We start from the raw sequence: 15,466 nt of genomic DNA on the forward strand, positions 1-15,466 counted from the left end.
CCAGCCGCGCATTGGGCTCTCTGCTCAGTGGGGAGCCTGCTTCTGCCTCCCCCTCTGCCTGCCTCTCTGCCTACTTGTGATTTCTCTCTTCGTCAAATAAATAAAATCTTTTAAAAAGACCTAGTATAATTATATAAAAATGATTAAAAAATAACTTAAATATTCATTTAAGATGAAAAAAACTTATCTAACATGTATTAAAATATAAATGATAAAAGATTAAAAGAAACTTTTAGAGCAACAGGTCTTTAAAAATTGAATAAACAAATGTTTTCAATTATTATTTGCTCAGCTATTTTAAATCAACATGACTTTTTTTTTTTCTTTTTTTGAGGGGGTGGGAAGGGAGCCTTGTCAAGGCAGAGTGAGAGGGAGGAAGGGAATCCCCAGCAGGTTCCACATCCAGCACAGAGCCCCATGTGGGGCTCCATCCCATGACCTGAGTTCATGACCTGAGCCAAAACCAAAAGTCAGATATTTAACCAACTTACTGAGCCACTCACACGCCCCTAAATGAAGATGATTTTAATACTGAACTTAGTACTGAAATGGATATACCCTTTATTATTGAGAAGACACGTTTTGAACTCACTTGGCTGTTTCTCCTTGTTTTTGGAGAGGTCTCTCTTATTGCTGTTATCTTTCTGAAGCAGCTTCTACCCTAGAGCTCTGTTCCTTGGTGTTATTGAGAACACCGTCCTTCAGTTATTCTTTTTTTTTTTTTTTTTTTTTTTTTAATTTGTTAGAGACAGACACAGAGAGAGAGAGACCGCGCACACAGGCAGACAGAGTGGTAGGCAGAGGCAGAGGGAGAAGCAGGCTCTCTGCCGAGCAAGGAGCCCGATGTGGGACTCGATCCCAGGACGCTGGGATCATGACCTGAGCCAAAGGCAACTGCTTAACCAACTGAGCCACCCAGGCGTCCCCTCCTTCAGTTATTCTTTCTGGCATTCCTCTGCTCTTTGGGGTGGAGGAGGCATAAACCTAGCTCTTCTCATCCCTGTTATTTCCCTTTGCCCCATACAATGATGTATGTATGATATGCCTGGTAATCTGGATTACCAAACCTAGATTTTTAAAGGGTCTCATAATTTAGGGCCAGGACTATTTTTGATACTCTTATTAATCTCTTTATATGTATGCAATATTTTGAAACTCTGAAAATAAGATTCAGTTGATGAGTAGGTCTAAAGCCCTCTACAAATCTGAATTGTAGCATAGAACTATAGAGAACAGAAGTGTAACTATTGCATAAAATATACAAAACCACAGTGTAAATAGAGGTCACTTTATTGGGAATAAATTGCATCTTACAATATTTTAACTATCTTTTCTTTTAAATAAGCCGCCTGTTATTCTCATTATCATCTCTTTATATTTTTTCCTTCCCCTGTTCTCCTTTTCCCAGACTCTGAGTCTTCTTGCTTAGACTTACCTGTTATCATGTCCACACTGCCGTGACAGCAGCAGGTCAAAAAAAACATGGAACCTGGAACGGGGTGCTTCTCCAAGGGGGCTATTGTCCCTGACTAGAATTTCAGCTGTAACAGATGCATTGACATTCAATGAGCCACTTGGGAAGGCTCCAGTTCTTTCCTGTATCTTAGAAGTGCTACCATCCACCCTCCCTGAGGAGTTAGTACACATAGAACACAACACTCTTCTCTTCACACTGAAGTAAATAACACTGCAACTTTTGACCTCTGAGAGGGAAAACTCGTTGTCTACAGTGCATGAAAGTCTTATGCAGGAAGTCACTGAAGAAAGCTTGAGCAATTTAGACTCAAGTGTCTAATTTAGAGTATACCTAGTGCCTGAAAATTCCCCTATCCTCAGTAAATGCACAGCACAGACATATGCTCCCAAACACACAGAGATGAAGAGAGAGGAAGAAAAAGAATGCCAACAGCTCATGCATGAAAGCATTTTCTGCAAAGTAAAACAATGATAAGATTGGATCTACAAAGAAGGTACCTGTTAAAGCAAAATTGACAAAGATTTTTTTTTTTAAGATTTTATTTATTTATTTGGCAGAGAGAGATCACAAGTAGGCAGAGAGGCAGGCAGAGAGAGAGAGGAAAGCAGGTTCCCCTCTGAGCCCAATGCCGGGCTTGATCCCAGAACCCTGAGATCATGACCTGAGCTGAAGGCAGTGTGACTCAAACCACTGAGCCACCCAGGCACCCAAAATTGACAAAGATTAACTGATAAGGAAGACCTTATTCATGACTATTGTAGTAGGAGAGAGAGGATAAGAACACATAGGAGCTCAGCTTGACTGAAACAAAGTGCTAGAGAGTTTGTAAGAGCTGAGATGGAGGGGATCATAGGCCATCTATGGTTTTATTTATTTATTTAAAAGGATTTTATTTATTTATTTGACAGAGAGAGAGAGAGAGAGAGAGAGATCACAAGTAGACAGAGAGGCAGGCAGAGAGAGAAGGGGGGAAGCAGGCTCCCTGCTGAGCAGAGAGCCCGATGCAGGGCTCGATCCCAGGATCCTGAGATCATGAACTGAGCTGAAGGCAGAGGCTTAACCCACTGAGCCACTCAGCACCCCATAAGCTATCTATGTTTGTTGACTGTCCTTATCCACAGGAAAACTAAACTTTCTTATATTTTCATGACACAGAGTAGTTTTACCAGTTGAAGCAAAGGTCTCACCAACCCCCCCATGGAAACTGGGAGATAGGAGTGCTCTCGTCAGTGATGACTATATTTTAAAGAGATGGTTTACACATTCTTGAGAAAGGCATTTCTGGGGTTGTAAAACTGACAAGAACTTGGAAGCTATTTATATACATTTCAAAGGAGTAGAAAAGAAATTCAGAAGTTTTTCTAAAGTAAGTGTGTAAGGAAAGGGAAGTCAGGGACTTAGAGGTAGGAAGAAGCCGTCTAAAGTTTGGTCATCCTGGGGGAAAGATTAAGGCCATCTTGGTTACATTCTTGGAGCATACCTTCTACGTCCATCTGTCAGCTTCTTCACAGAAGAAGAATCTGCCTTGACATCATTCTGGATAAGATACGGTACACTTAGCATATATGAAGTAGATGGATGTCTATGGAGGTTGAACTGAAGCCATTGCTACCAACTTGTCCTTTGTGGCCTTTCGGATGGTTTAAATTCCCACTTTTAGCCATTCATAATCTTGGGTTGATCTTCCTCCTTCTTTTAAAAAAGATTTATTTATTTATGTATTTATTTGAGAAAGAAAGCAAGCAGGAGAAGGAGTAGAGGGAGAAGCCTACTCTCCACTGAGCAGGGAGCCTGATGTAGGGCTTGATCCCAGGACTCTGGGTTCATGAACTGAGCTCAGGGTAGATGCTTAGCCAACTGAGCCACCCAGGTGTCCCTTGGCATTCTCTTGTTATAAACAAACATACCTTTGATTATATGTGTATTTGTGTGTGTATTTCACACACACACCCCCACACCCACACACACACATGCAACACACACACACATATATTGTATATTATATGTGTTTATGAATGAATGTATTTATTTCCTGTGGAAAGAAGATCAAGAGCAGCCTCCTAGACCATACTGCCTAGAGCATAAAGAAGATTATGCACAGGAGGAAGGAAAAATAATATGAGCTACATTTACTGTGAGTCAGGTGTAGTCTTAAGCCCTTTAGTGTTACTCATTCCATCCTTACAGTGACCGTACAAGGTAAGTATGATGGTCTTCCCTTAAAATAGAAGCGAACCTAGAAAACTGAAGTCGCTTAAGGCCGTGCAGCTACTGAAGGGCAGAGCTGGGGTTCTGACAGAAGGCTATAATGAGTCTGCTGCCTCTAGTTTTGATGTTTGACCACTGACAGTTTTGAACTACCACCCTCCCCCTTTCCCTTTGCCCCACATTTGAGCAAGTCACTATAAAAGCAGGATCAAATCATACAAACTTCTGGGCACTAGCAGAACACCCCTCTTCCTGCCTCTAAAGCAAAATAAATATCAAAACCACTTGTCTCTCCCTTTTTTCAAGCTGCTCCCAGCTGGCTTGGGTGCTTACCCTGTTCTACCGGGGGTGGGGGGGATCCTAGTATGTGAGTAATAAACCTTTTTATATCCTATTGTTGATGTATGATGTCATTAGTCTTGCTTGATGTTTTAATTGATTTCGGGGGTCAGATTGATTTCTCCCTCTGTAGGCAGGCAACCACAAAACAGGCAATGCAAAATGGAAAGGGGAAGTGGGGCCACTGAACACACACATGACCACTTCATATTACAGCGGCCAACACTCTACATGTGCCTTAGCCACATAATCCTGTCATGCTATGAATAGTACTCAGGCAGAAAAAGTGGGGTGGGGTGGTTGGGGGGGCTCATTTGAAGTAGAACAATTTGCACTGATTCTGTATGTTACAGTTTTGGTTCATCTTTTCTGTGCACTTTCAGTTCTTGTAATTATAAGCTGTAGCCATGTAGGATACTGTGAAACAAAGTAAGCTTTATTGCAGGAAAGGACTGTTTAAACAGTTGAAGGCCTGTTTCTTCCTTCTCTGTTCTTATTGTTATGAATATAATGAATTTTTAACAAATAGAGGGCCTGTTGCTGAGCTGGAAGACAAATGCTCTGTTGCAATAGTAAAAGCAGACCATCTCATGCATCTTCTGAAAGATTTAGCCAAAGAATTGTCCCCATAGGTAATGAACATCTGTTTTATTTAGCTTCCTCTTCTCCAACTCTCTGATAACAGAACTGATTTTCCTCTGAGGAAGCTGTTCCATATGTTTCAGCAAACCTAAGGCCTTTAACTTCATAAAATCTGCCCCAAACACAGGGGAGGACATAGAACCCAGTCTATGGGTTGAAGTCTAAAACTACATTATCCTCCTGAAACTACTGGTGGGTTTAGAAATGCACATGTCGTTGAGTTCAGGCCAACTAGAATCCTCCATGAGACTCTTCTGCTAGACCTTTTAACATGATGACAGGGCACCTGGTAGCTCAGTCGGTTAAGCATCTGCCTTTGGCTCAGGTATCATCATCATTCCAGGGTCCTGGGATCAAACCCCACGGTTGGACTTCTGCTCAGCAGTAAGTCTGTTTCTCCCTCTTCCTCTGACCCTCTGCCTGCTTGTGCTATCTCTTTCTCTCAAATAAATAAATAAAAATCTTCAAAAAAAAAATTAGACCTTTAACATGACTACATCTCTCAACTGGTGTTGCTGGTAGATTGTGACAAAAGGGCTGTCACAGGTGATTGTTCTTTACACCTGAAGCTAAATTCATTGACCAAGAGAAAAGGACATGGGCTTCCAAGATACAACTCTTGAAGCCAATTATTTTTGGAAATTTTTGTTAACAGAAGCCAATGAATTCTCCTTTTCTTCCTAAGCTAGTTTGAGATGTGTTTCATAACTTGTAGTCAAAAGTTTACATTGTTTACATTGTTTATGTGTAAATATACTGTGTCATGAAAGATGTACTAGATAAGGGATCAAATAATTTATTGTCCAAATCAGAACATTTTTGAAAGTAAAACTGGATAAAATTCATACTTACAGAGGGCAACAGGTTATACTGGAACTGTCCCAGGCCAACCAGGGCATGCGTTAACCCTAATAATTAGGTTTTATCATACCATATTGTAGGTCTTTTAGACCTTATAGTGGCTTCCTCCATGCCCATAGATTTTTTCTTTTTTTTTTTTTTTTTTTAACATATATAGGCAACTCTTTAATGAGTTACATTTGGAAACAGAAAGGGGAGGTCAGCCAGGCACTTTTAACTGTGGTTTTATGCAGTTAAGCCCTTCAAAGAATAGTGAAATCAAGGCACTTCTCCTCCTGGAATATTTCCTTCTTATTTTTCTTTGTTGTAAGGTTATATAGAAATGTATGAGTATATGGGCATTATAAAAGAGAAGGGATGACCCGTGAGGAAGGAAATCAGACAATAAATCTAAAACTATGGAAATTAAAAACTTGAACTTGGGGGAGGGTAGGAAGCAACACATTTTTTCAAAGCTGTTACAGTCCATGCAGTTGTATTTTCAAGTAGGAATAGAAAAAACCAGATACTCAGCTGCAGAATGAATCTGGGGTCTTGACTTTAGAGCTTCTATTGTCTTTGGAATTGGGTGGGGCATCAAGTGCCTTTTTCAGAATAGGCCAGAGAAGATAGGTCTAATCTGGCTTGTAAGGCCTTTGTTAGCCCTGTGGCCAGCACCCCGTGGAGGGAACACCCAGTTCTTCCTAGTCCAGTCATAGGCCTTGGGCCCACTGCAGTGTGAAGACAACCAGATTTGCTTGTTTGGGGTCTGCATGTTGATCACATAGCTTCCTAGATCTCCACCTAGCATAACTGTTAAAACACCACTCCCACACGAGACATCATAGACTTAGAATGAGTAAGGTTTGTCTGCGAGGTCTTCAACAAACTCTGCTAGGGAGTCTGGTGTCTTCTCTGCCAGCTTTCATAGGTGGTCTCATCTAGACTGTCAGGCTCGCCCAAAGTTCCCACTGTCCTCAGAGTCATCAAACACCCTGCTTTCGGACATTCACCTTCTGGTTGAGGTGGTGGAGGCTTGGAGGAGTGTGGCTGGGTCCCAACTCACGGGCACCAGCGGTGACCCTAGGGCTGGGTGTTCCCTCCTCGCCCCCGGGGCCCCAGCGAGGGTCAGGGCTGAGCCCAGGAGGTGCCGGGCGGGGCAGTGTGCACCTATACCACCCTCGGACTCCAGGGACTGCACAGAGTTCTGTAATACATACTGAATGTGTAAGAAAACAGCTCTGTGTGGCCTGTCCACGTATGTGGCAGCAGGCACTTTATTTTGGCCTGACCAACAATATTTCCTGGTTTTCTTTTCATTACAGAAACCCTTTTTGGCTCTTTATGTGCTAGTGGGCTTAGGCACAGGGATGAAATAGTTGCTCTAGGCAGTCATAGCAATTTAGTTCGCCCATATGAGTGAATGATCTTCAGAAAGCTTTTCACCTACTTAGGGCCACTAGGATGTCAGGAGAAGTCTGTTGGCGACTTCTAGGGAAGTTTTTCTTCCCTGAGAGAAAAGAGACACAAGAATATACGTCATTCTCTGGATTCCTTACCCAACCACATTCCTGCTCTGGGTGCTGTTGTGTTAAGACTCAATGACTGAGGGGCACCTAGGTGGCTCAGTGGGCTAAAGCCTCTGCTTTCGGCTCAGGTCATGGTCTCAGGGTCCTGGGATCGAGCCCCACATTGGGCTCTCTACTCAGCGGGGAGCCTGCTTCCTCCTCCTCTCTCTCTATCTCTGCCTGCCTCTCTGCTTACTTGTGATCTCTGTCTGTCAAATAAATAAATAAAAATCTTAAGAAAAAAAAAGTTCTAAAAAAAAACCAAAAGACTCAATGACTGAGTCTGTGGCAGCAATGTGGGGTCCGTGAGGTAGTCGGTCTGCAGATAGACACCTGCATGCTGAGGATGGTGGTGCTAACACATGGAAAGTTTGGGGGCCTTAATGCTATCACTCAATCTGGAATCAACCCTGGGATTTCTGCCTCCAGAGGTCTTGTCAGATAAGCATGTCGTTCGTATTCTTATGGGTTAAGCTATTATCAGGGAGGTATCTGTTAACCTAGTTAATATAAGAGGCATAAATTCCATACCAGGCTGTCAGTGTCCATGTCATGGTCATATCCTACTGGATGGGCAAATTCTGCAGACAGCTTCCAGAGTCAATCCCCACCATATCACAAATGTTGCCCTGTATTTTTCAAGAGGAAGAAAAAGTTGTCTAGATAGGCCTCGTTGTTGTCCACCTAAGGAAACCTCTCTTCCTCTCTCTCTTACCTCTTTGTGCTGTAGCAAATCATTCTTCAAAGATGCATATGGAAAACAGTTAACATAAGTTTATAAGAAAACTACAAATAGATATCTTTTGTGACTTTAAGCTTACTCCCTACTAGAGCAACCTAGAATTGATTGGCTTTTCTAAATCCTGTGCAAAGCCTTACCCATTTCAGGATACCAGGATTTTCATGGAGGCCTGGAGCAAGCAACAGGAGCCCTTTCCCTCTCTCAGGGCTTGGCAGAGAGCAAGCTCATCACAGTGAATCGAGCTCTCCACATCCTGCTACCTTTCAAGTACCCGTTTATCAGGTCATTGGATGATGACAGACTGAACATTGGTGTCACTGTTAGGAAGCATGGGCTCTAGTCATATCTTTGCCACCAGGAAGATCTGCCATCCAAGACATCTTATGCAAGCCCCTGGGAGATTTCAGTTTTACAGTCTGTAAAATGAGGATTTTGGATGAGAGAATTTAGAATTCTAAAATTGCATACTCAGAATCCAAAGAGACTTCATCTCAGGAAATGAGGTTTCATAGCACCAGCCAGACTCCATCTATTATCAGTGGTTGCTGGAAAGTTGTGTTGAGAAGTGAGGTAGACTGTATAGATATCCATAACATCTGTCTTTCCATAGATACCACAGATATCCAGGACCTAATCCCCGGAATCTGTGAACAAAAGGGACTTCTCATATGTGATTAAGTTAAAAACTCTCAGATGAGATTATCCTGAATTATCTGGGGGGGGGGCACTAACTGAGATCTATTCTTATAAGAGACCTGCAGATTTGACTACTTTGACTACAGAAGAGATGAAGAGACAGGTGTGTATGTGACTGCACTTCTGGCTTCCCAGGTGGAGGAAGGGGTCCTAAGCCAAGGAATACAGGGAATGCAGCTCTAGAAGCTTGAAGAAGTAAGGAAACAGATTTACTTCGGAAGCTTTGGAGGGGATACAGCCCTGCCAACAGTTTGATTTTTGACATCTAACTGGAACTATAAAAGGATAAGTTTGTATTGCTTTAAGCCACTGATTTGTGGTAGTTGGTTATAGCATCCTAACTAAATAACTCAAGAAGGATGATATAGTGTCATTGACCTCAGCAGAGATACAGACTGGGTTATATTAGAGATGGTCCATTCTGAATGGAAGTGAGTGGCAGTGAGTGCTTTCTTGTCTCCCAGCTGCAGCTTCTGGCTTAGAATACTATGGATCTGGATATGTAAAAATAGCTTTGTAATACACTGGTATTTTCTGCTTTTATCTGAATATTGCCCTCTAACAAGGATCTTCCAATGTGTGCCGACAGGTCGCTCTTCAGCTTTCCACATAAATTATATTTACAGACAATAGCAGACTGGGGGTGCCTGTGTGAATGAATTATTTTCAGCATTTATCTTTTTCAATTGGCATTTATTGCTGTGGCTTCTAACCTATGGCATGTATCAAAATAACTTAAGACGTTTATAAAAGTGCATGCCTGGATCTCAACCCAATGGATCCAAACAATTTCCTTAAGCATTATTTTTATATTCTTTGAAGACATTATAAAATACACACAAAGGTGAAAACAATTTATTGAGTCAGCTGCCATTGACTGATATAATTGGAAATACTCCCCAAATATTGCTATTTTTGCAACCGATTTGACAGCCTTGTGGTTCTCTCTCTGTCATGATACCCATGTTCCTATGGTGGTACATGGAGGTAAGCCAGGCCAAAAAAGCTCAGAAATTTTCCTTCAGAGTGCATTAAATAATGCTAAATGTGTGATTTATTACTCATAGCATGCTGACTATTTCAGGAAATTGCCAGTCTGTCTTAGGCTGGATGGCCTCTCATCAAATTTGATGTCATCTGTTTGCTGACTGGAGAGACAGAAAATATTGCTGTTCTATCCTACTTTATACAAACATGAAATTGAACCGTCTGAAATTACTGTTTTTTCTAGGTAAAAAATACTAGAATGCTGGCAATTCCATATGGTTTAACCTGCTAAATGAATTTATTAGTAAATAAACTAAAATCAAACAAGCTAAATTATTCCAACAGTTTTTTTTTTAAAGTGAAATTTAATAAGTAGGTAAATACTGGTATAACTTCCAGGTTATTGAATGTAACCAGAGAGATGAAAGATAAATTGTTAGTTAAAATTCTGCGTATTACTGTCTTTGTTGATTTTCTTCAACCTTCCCAAGACATGAATTTGTTTCATTGTCTTCAGTGATTTTTGTACATATTCATCGAATGTGTGAATGTTACTATTGTATATAAATGAAAAGCAACCACAAATCATGAATTATGTGTGTGTACTTAAAATCCTGTACTATAATATGCACTGTAAATGAGTTTATTACATATATTATTAAGGTTGGGCTAGCTGTAGCCCATTGGAATTAGAGTAAGAAGTCGAGTTGGAGTCCACATGTGTGACTTGTTTTCATTTCCCCATCTGCAAAATGGGGAATATTTACCAGGTAGAATTACTGTGAGGCTCAAATTAGATAATGTGTATGCAGGTAATTGTAAATCATAAAGCACTGTAAGATATTATGGTGTATATGAAATAAGTACGAGCTGAAGATTTGCCATCTTTGTGTCAACAGACTAAGCTGTTTCTAGGATGCTAACCAGATGCACTTTGTAAGTTGACAAACAGAACTTGTTTATGCATTGATAAAAAAAAAAGGTTTACTATCTCCTATGGAATAGATAGCTAACAAGTGTGAGAGATTTATGTGAAAAAACAAAAGTCCATTAATTAAATAAATAGGGTAAAAATAATTAACCTAACAATCACATTTCAAAAAGAATACCTGTTTTTTAACTCAAAGGATTATTATTATTATTATTAAGATTATTTATTTGGCAGAGAGAGAGAGCACAAGCAGGGGGACGGGCAGGCAGAAAGGGAAGCAGGCACCCTGCTGAGCAAGGACCCCGATGTGGGACTCAATCCCAGGACCCTACGAAAATGATCTGAGGTGAAGGCAGATGCTTAGCTGACTGAGCCACCCAGGCATCCCTATTTCTATTATTATTATTTTTTATTTATTTTAAGTAATCCCTACACCCAAGACGGGACTCAAACCTGCAACCCCAAAATCAAGAGTTACACGTTTCCCTGACTGAGCCAGCCAGGCACCCCTCAAAAGATTATTTAAATCTTCACTTTTTAATTTAACCCAAATTTCTTTGTGTTGGGAGGTATAACATTAATTTCTTTTAAGCATTCTTATAAGAATGTTTTTTTGCCATTGTTTGCAAATAAGCTAAGGAAATTAGCTGATGAAGACAGGAGGTAACGCCCATACTGACCTTATGGCTTCCCTGTCAAGGATCTCCCGAGCAATACCTCTCCACTGCATAAGTATTATTACTTTATTTTAATTATATTATACTTCAAGAGCATTTTAATGTTGTTACATATTATTTCTTGCATGTAATTAGTGAAATAGAAAGTGATAAACTTTATTATTTTTACTTTATTTACTTCTGTATTATTTTATTTACGGGCAGTTCTCCTTTAAGAGAGGAACAGATAAGTGAATGGATCTTCTCGATACATGTGGTCATTGTCTGGAAATAGAACCACTCAGAGAAATCTGAGAATGCTTTGAGAATACCAGGACCCTGGAGGGGCTGTTGCAAAGTCTTGGAGAATTTACCCATGGAAGAGCCAATGTGGCGGGTCTGTGACTAGCGGAATGACAGATAAGAGGATGACGGAAAGATCTGCAAGGGTGCGGAAGCAGCATGGCCCAGGGCACAGAGGTGTGAAACACCACAGGTGTGCAATTAGAATGATAGCCAGTTAGCATGCCTGGAATATAAAACTGGAGGAGGAGGAGGGCAAGGGCGCTTTCTGATAAGGAATAAGCCTATGGCTGGTTAATCAGGTCATCGGGGTCCTGCCGGTAGCTTGTTCATTACATGCCTGTTTTCTAATTTGATCAACTTCGGTGGCAACCGTCATCAGACAAGGCAGGTGTTTTCTGGAGAGGCTCTGTCGCACACCCTCAAAGGATTTCCCCTTCTTTCCAAAGCACCTGCTACCGCCACACAACTGGCTGATAAATACACTGATGACATTATTTTTCTGTTCAGAACTACCAGAAAAGCTGAAGTCCCACTCAAGAAGGCATAAGCTTGGCCCAGGCATCACTTGGGAAAAAGTGTTGCTTAGCTGAGCCATTCAAATTGGGCACAGTATCAAATCCATAAAAAGTACTCCATAAATAGTAGGAGTTGCTGTGGTTGTGTGTATTTTGATCATTGAATTCTCCTTCCCTTAAACCTAGACTTTGCCACTTAACACTAAATTCCTTTCACTTTGATCTGATTCACAGGTGCTGGCTTGTATGTTGGGTGTACTGATAAAGATATAGGAGTAGTATTAAATGTGCTAGGATGTGCCAAGACCTGGTTCTAAGGACTAGGGTATATTACAAACTTATTAAAACAAAAGAGATGTATCTAACTTCAGGCCAGTATAAGAGCTGATACATTCATCAGTATCTCTCATCAATTTTTTTATGGGTTTATAGATCTTTTTAAAGAGTTAAAATTTTAGAAGAAGTTTGAAAAAAAATCTAAACATATACTTGATATTTCACTACATTTTTTATTCTAGAATATTTTTTTTTAAAGACGGCTCTTTGAATATTGCTCAGGTGAATGGGATAATGGTAAAATACATATGTAAGATAACAGACTAATAATTCAGTAAACACTTTGGCACTTAGCATCCAGTTTATGAAATAAAACTTTGCCATTGCCTTTAAAACTTCAGTGAGTTCCAGAATTTTGTGTATATTTTCCTTTTGTAGAAATTTTATCATGTGTTGATCTTTAAACCTAAAATATCAGGGCGCCTGGGTGGCTCAGTGGGTTAAGCCTCTGCCTTCTGCTCAGGTCATGATCTCAGCTTCCTGGGATCGAGCCCCACATCGGGCTATCTGCTCAGCAGGGAGCCTGCTTCCCCCCTTCTCTCTGCCTGCCTCTCTGCCTACTTGTGATCTCTCTCTGTCAAATTAAAAAAAAAAAATTAAACCTAAAATATCTAACCATACCCACTCAGTAGCACAGCCAGCTCTGTCAAAGTTCAAGTGTTTATTCATGTATGGGAAAGTGGGATGGGTGGTCTTGACCCTCTGTTGTATGCCATTGGTCTGTTTGTCTTTTCCTACCCTATTTTCACAGTTTTAGCTATCATAGCCTTAGAAGTTTTATATAAATTCTTGATACTTTAATATTTTTTATTTTCTTTCTGGTTCTTTTCCTCTGCGTCATGGTAAAATGTCTCAATTTTGCCTTTCATTTTATTGAATCCATTTTCTAAAGGTCAATTTTGTTTTATTTAGCATCCAACACATTTTTTTTTAAGATTTTTTATTTATTTATTTGACAGACAGAGATCACAAGTAAGCAGAGAGGCAGGCAGAGAGAGAGGAGGAAGCAGGCTCCCTGCTGAGCAGAGAGCCCGATGTGGGCCTCGATCCCAGGACCCTGGGATCATGACCTGAGCGGAAGGCAGAGGCTTTAACCCACTGAGCCACCCAGGCGCCCTCCAATACATATTTTAATTCACTATTGAAATTTTAGTTTTCTTGCTTTTTTTTTTTTGTCTCATCTTGCACACTAATACCTCCTAAGAAAAATAGAGTGGTTTTGGGGCGCCTGGGTGGCTCAGTGGGTAAAGCCTCTGCCTTCAGCTCAGGTCATGATCCTGATCCTGGGATCAAGCCCCGGATCAGGCTCTCTGCTCAACAGGGAGCCTGCTTCCTCCTCTCTCTCTGCCTGCCTGTGATCTCTGTCAAATAAATAAATAAAATCTTTTAAAAAAAAAAAAAAAAAAAGAAAAGAAAAATAGAGTGGTTTTAATGCGAAGAATGTAGAGACATCATTCCTCCCAACTTACACATAGATGTATAGTATTTAGAATACCCTGGCAAACATCTGCTGAGATTAGGTTCTGATTCTAGTAATAAATCCTTATTAGGGTTCTGTACTTCTAATAAGGAATCTTTAGGGTTATATATCAAATAGACTGTAATACAAATCACCCCAAAATTTAGTGGCTTAAAACAGCATTTATTATGCTTGCTATTTTGCAGGTCAGAAATTTTAGCTGGGCTCTAGGTGAGTAATCTTGCCTGGCTGAGCTCGGTCATTAGATTTCAGCCAGCGCCAGGTCAGCGGGGGGCTGGCTGGTCTCACACAGGCTCGTGGGGGACAACTCATCTCTGCACACTTGGTCTCTCACCGCCCTCCGGCTTGCTTGGGCTTGTTCACATGGCAGCAACCCGTTTCCAGGAGACAACAGAAGTGTGTAAGCACTCTTGAGTCTTCGTCTTGGAACTGGCACAACATTGCTTCCACTGCATCACAAGGACCGGAGCCAGTTGGGAGGCCAGCAGAGATTCACAGGGAAGGAGGGGGATCCCACCTTTTCGTGGCAGGGAGGCCATTTGCGAAGGGCGTGGCTACAGAGCTGAGTCATGGACTGTGGCTGGTTTTTGCATTCAGTTGCAGGCAACATCCTGTTTCTTGGGTATTGATCTGTGTTTTGAACAGGCTCCATGTTGTGGTTTCTTTTTCTATGTTAATTTTGAAGCCAGGAAAGGACCAGCTAGAGCTGTGGGGCATATAATAAAAGAGCGTTTAAATTACCCTTCTCCCCATCCACTGCCTACCTGGACCTAAATTTCTTCACAATATTCTTCCCTTGAGAAGCTCAGTTTTCTTGTCCTGTGAATAAGAGATTTTACTGATGTTTTGCTCAGAAGTTGAGAAAGCCTGCATCAGGGATTGGTAGCCATTTTAAACTGGAAGACTTAGCTTGATCATAGATTGTTATTCTTTATTCCAGGTGATAGGTTATATTCATTTGCTCTCACAATGACCACCATAATACCATTGTTTTTAAGATTTTATTTATTTATTAGAGAGAGCATGCACAAGTTGGGGGGAGGCACAGAGGGAGAAGCTGACTCCCTGCAGGGCAGGGAGCCTAGTGCAGGGTTCAGTCCCAGGACCCTAAGATCATGACCTGAGCTGAAGTCAGATTCTTTTTTTTTTAAAAGATTTTTATTTATTTATTTGACAGACAGAGATCACAAGCAGACAGAGAGGCAGACAGAGAGAGAGAGAGGAGGAAGCAGGCTCCCCGCCAAGCAGAGAGCCCAATGCGGGGCTCCATCCCAGGACCCTGGGATCATGACCTGAGCCGAAGGCAGAGGCTTTAACCCACTGAGCCACCCAGGCGCCCCTGAAGTCAGATTCTTAACTGACTAAGCCATCCAGACGGCCCCCATAATACCGCGTTTTGACAATGGCTTGCTGGAACTTCATTTCCTGATGAGTTGCCTGACATGCAAAACCAAGATTTCTTGAGTTCAATTTCTTCCCAGGTAATTCATCTTTGTCCCATGCTCCTTGCTACCTGCGCTGAGACCTGGGATTGCTTCTGAGCTGGCAATGTTTGAATTGGTTCTTGTTTACCCTTTTGAACCTACATCAATCAGATTGTCAGTATAGACACCCACATTTACATAACTAATGGCAATCCTGCTCGGTGTCATTTCAGTTTGCGCTATGACTAGTGATCTCATTTACACACTGGTGACCTTCCAGATTTCACTTCTGTTAATTTCATCTGTAGGTCCTTTAAGT

General features: G+C 41.2%; 1 pseudogene; it reads right to left on the reverse strand.

The window, feature by feature from the left end:
• Positions 1–6,103: 6,103 nt before the first annotated feature.
• LOC131839135 (frataxin, mitochondrial-like) lies at positions 6,104–11,954 on the reverse strand (annotated as a pseudogene).
• Between the last annotated feature and the right edge of the window lie 3,512 nt (positions 11,955–15,466).

The sequence above is a fragment of the Mustela lutreola genome, chromosome 1 (assembly GCF_030435805.1).
Source record: "Mustela lutreola isolate mMusLut2 chromosome 1, mMusLut2.pri, whole genome shotgun sequence".
Taxonomy (NCBI): Eukaryota; Metazoa; Chordata; class Mammalia; order Carnivora; family Mustelidae; genus Mustela; species Mustela lutreola.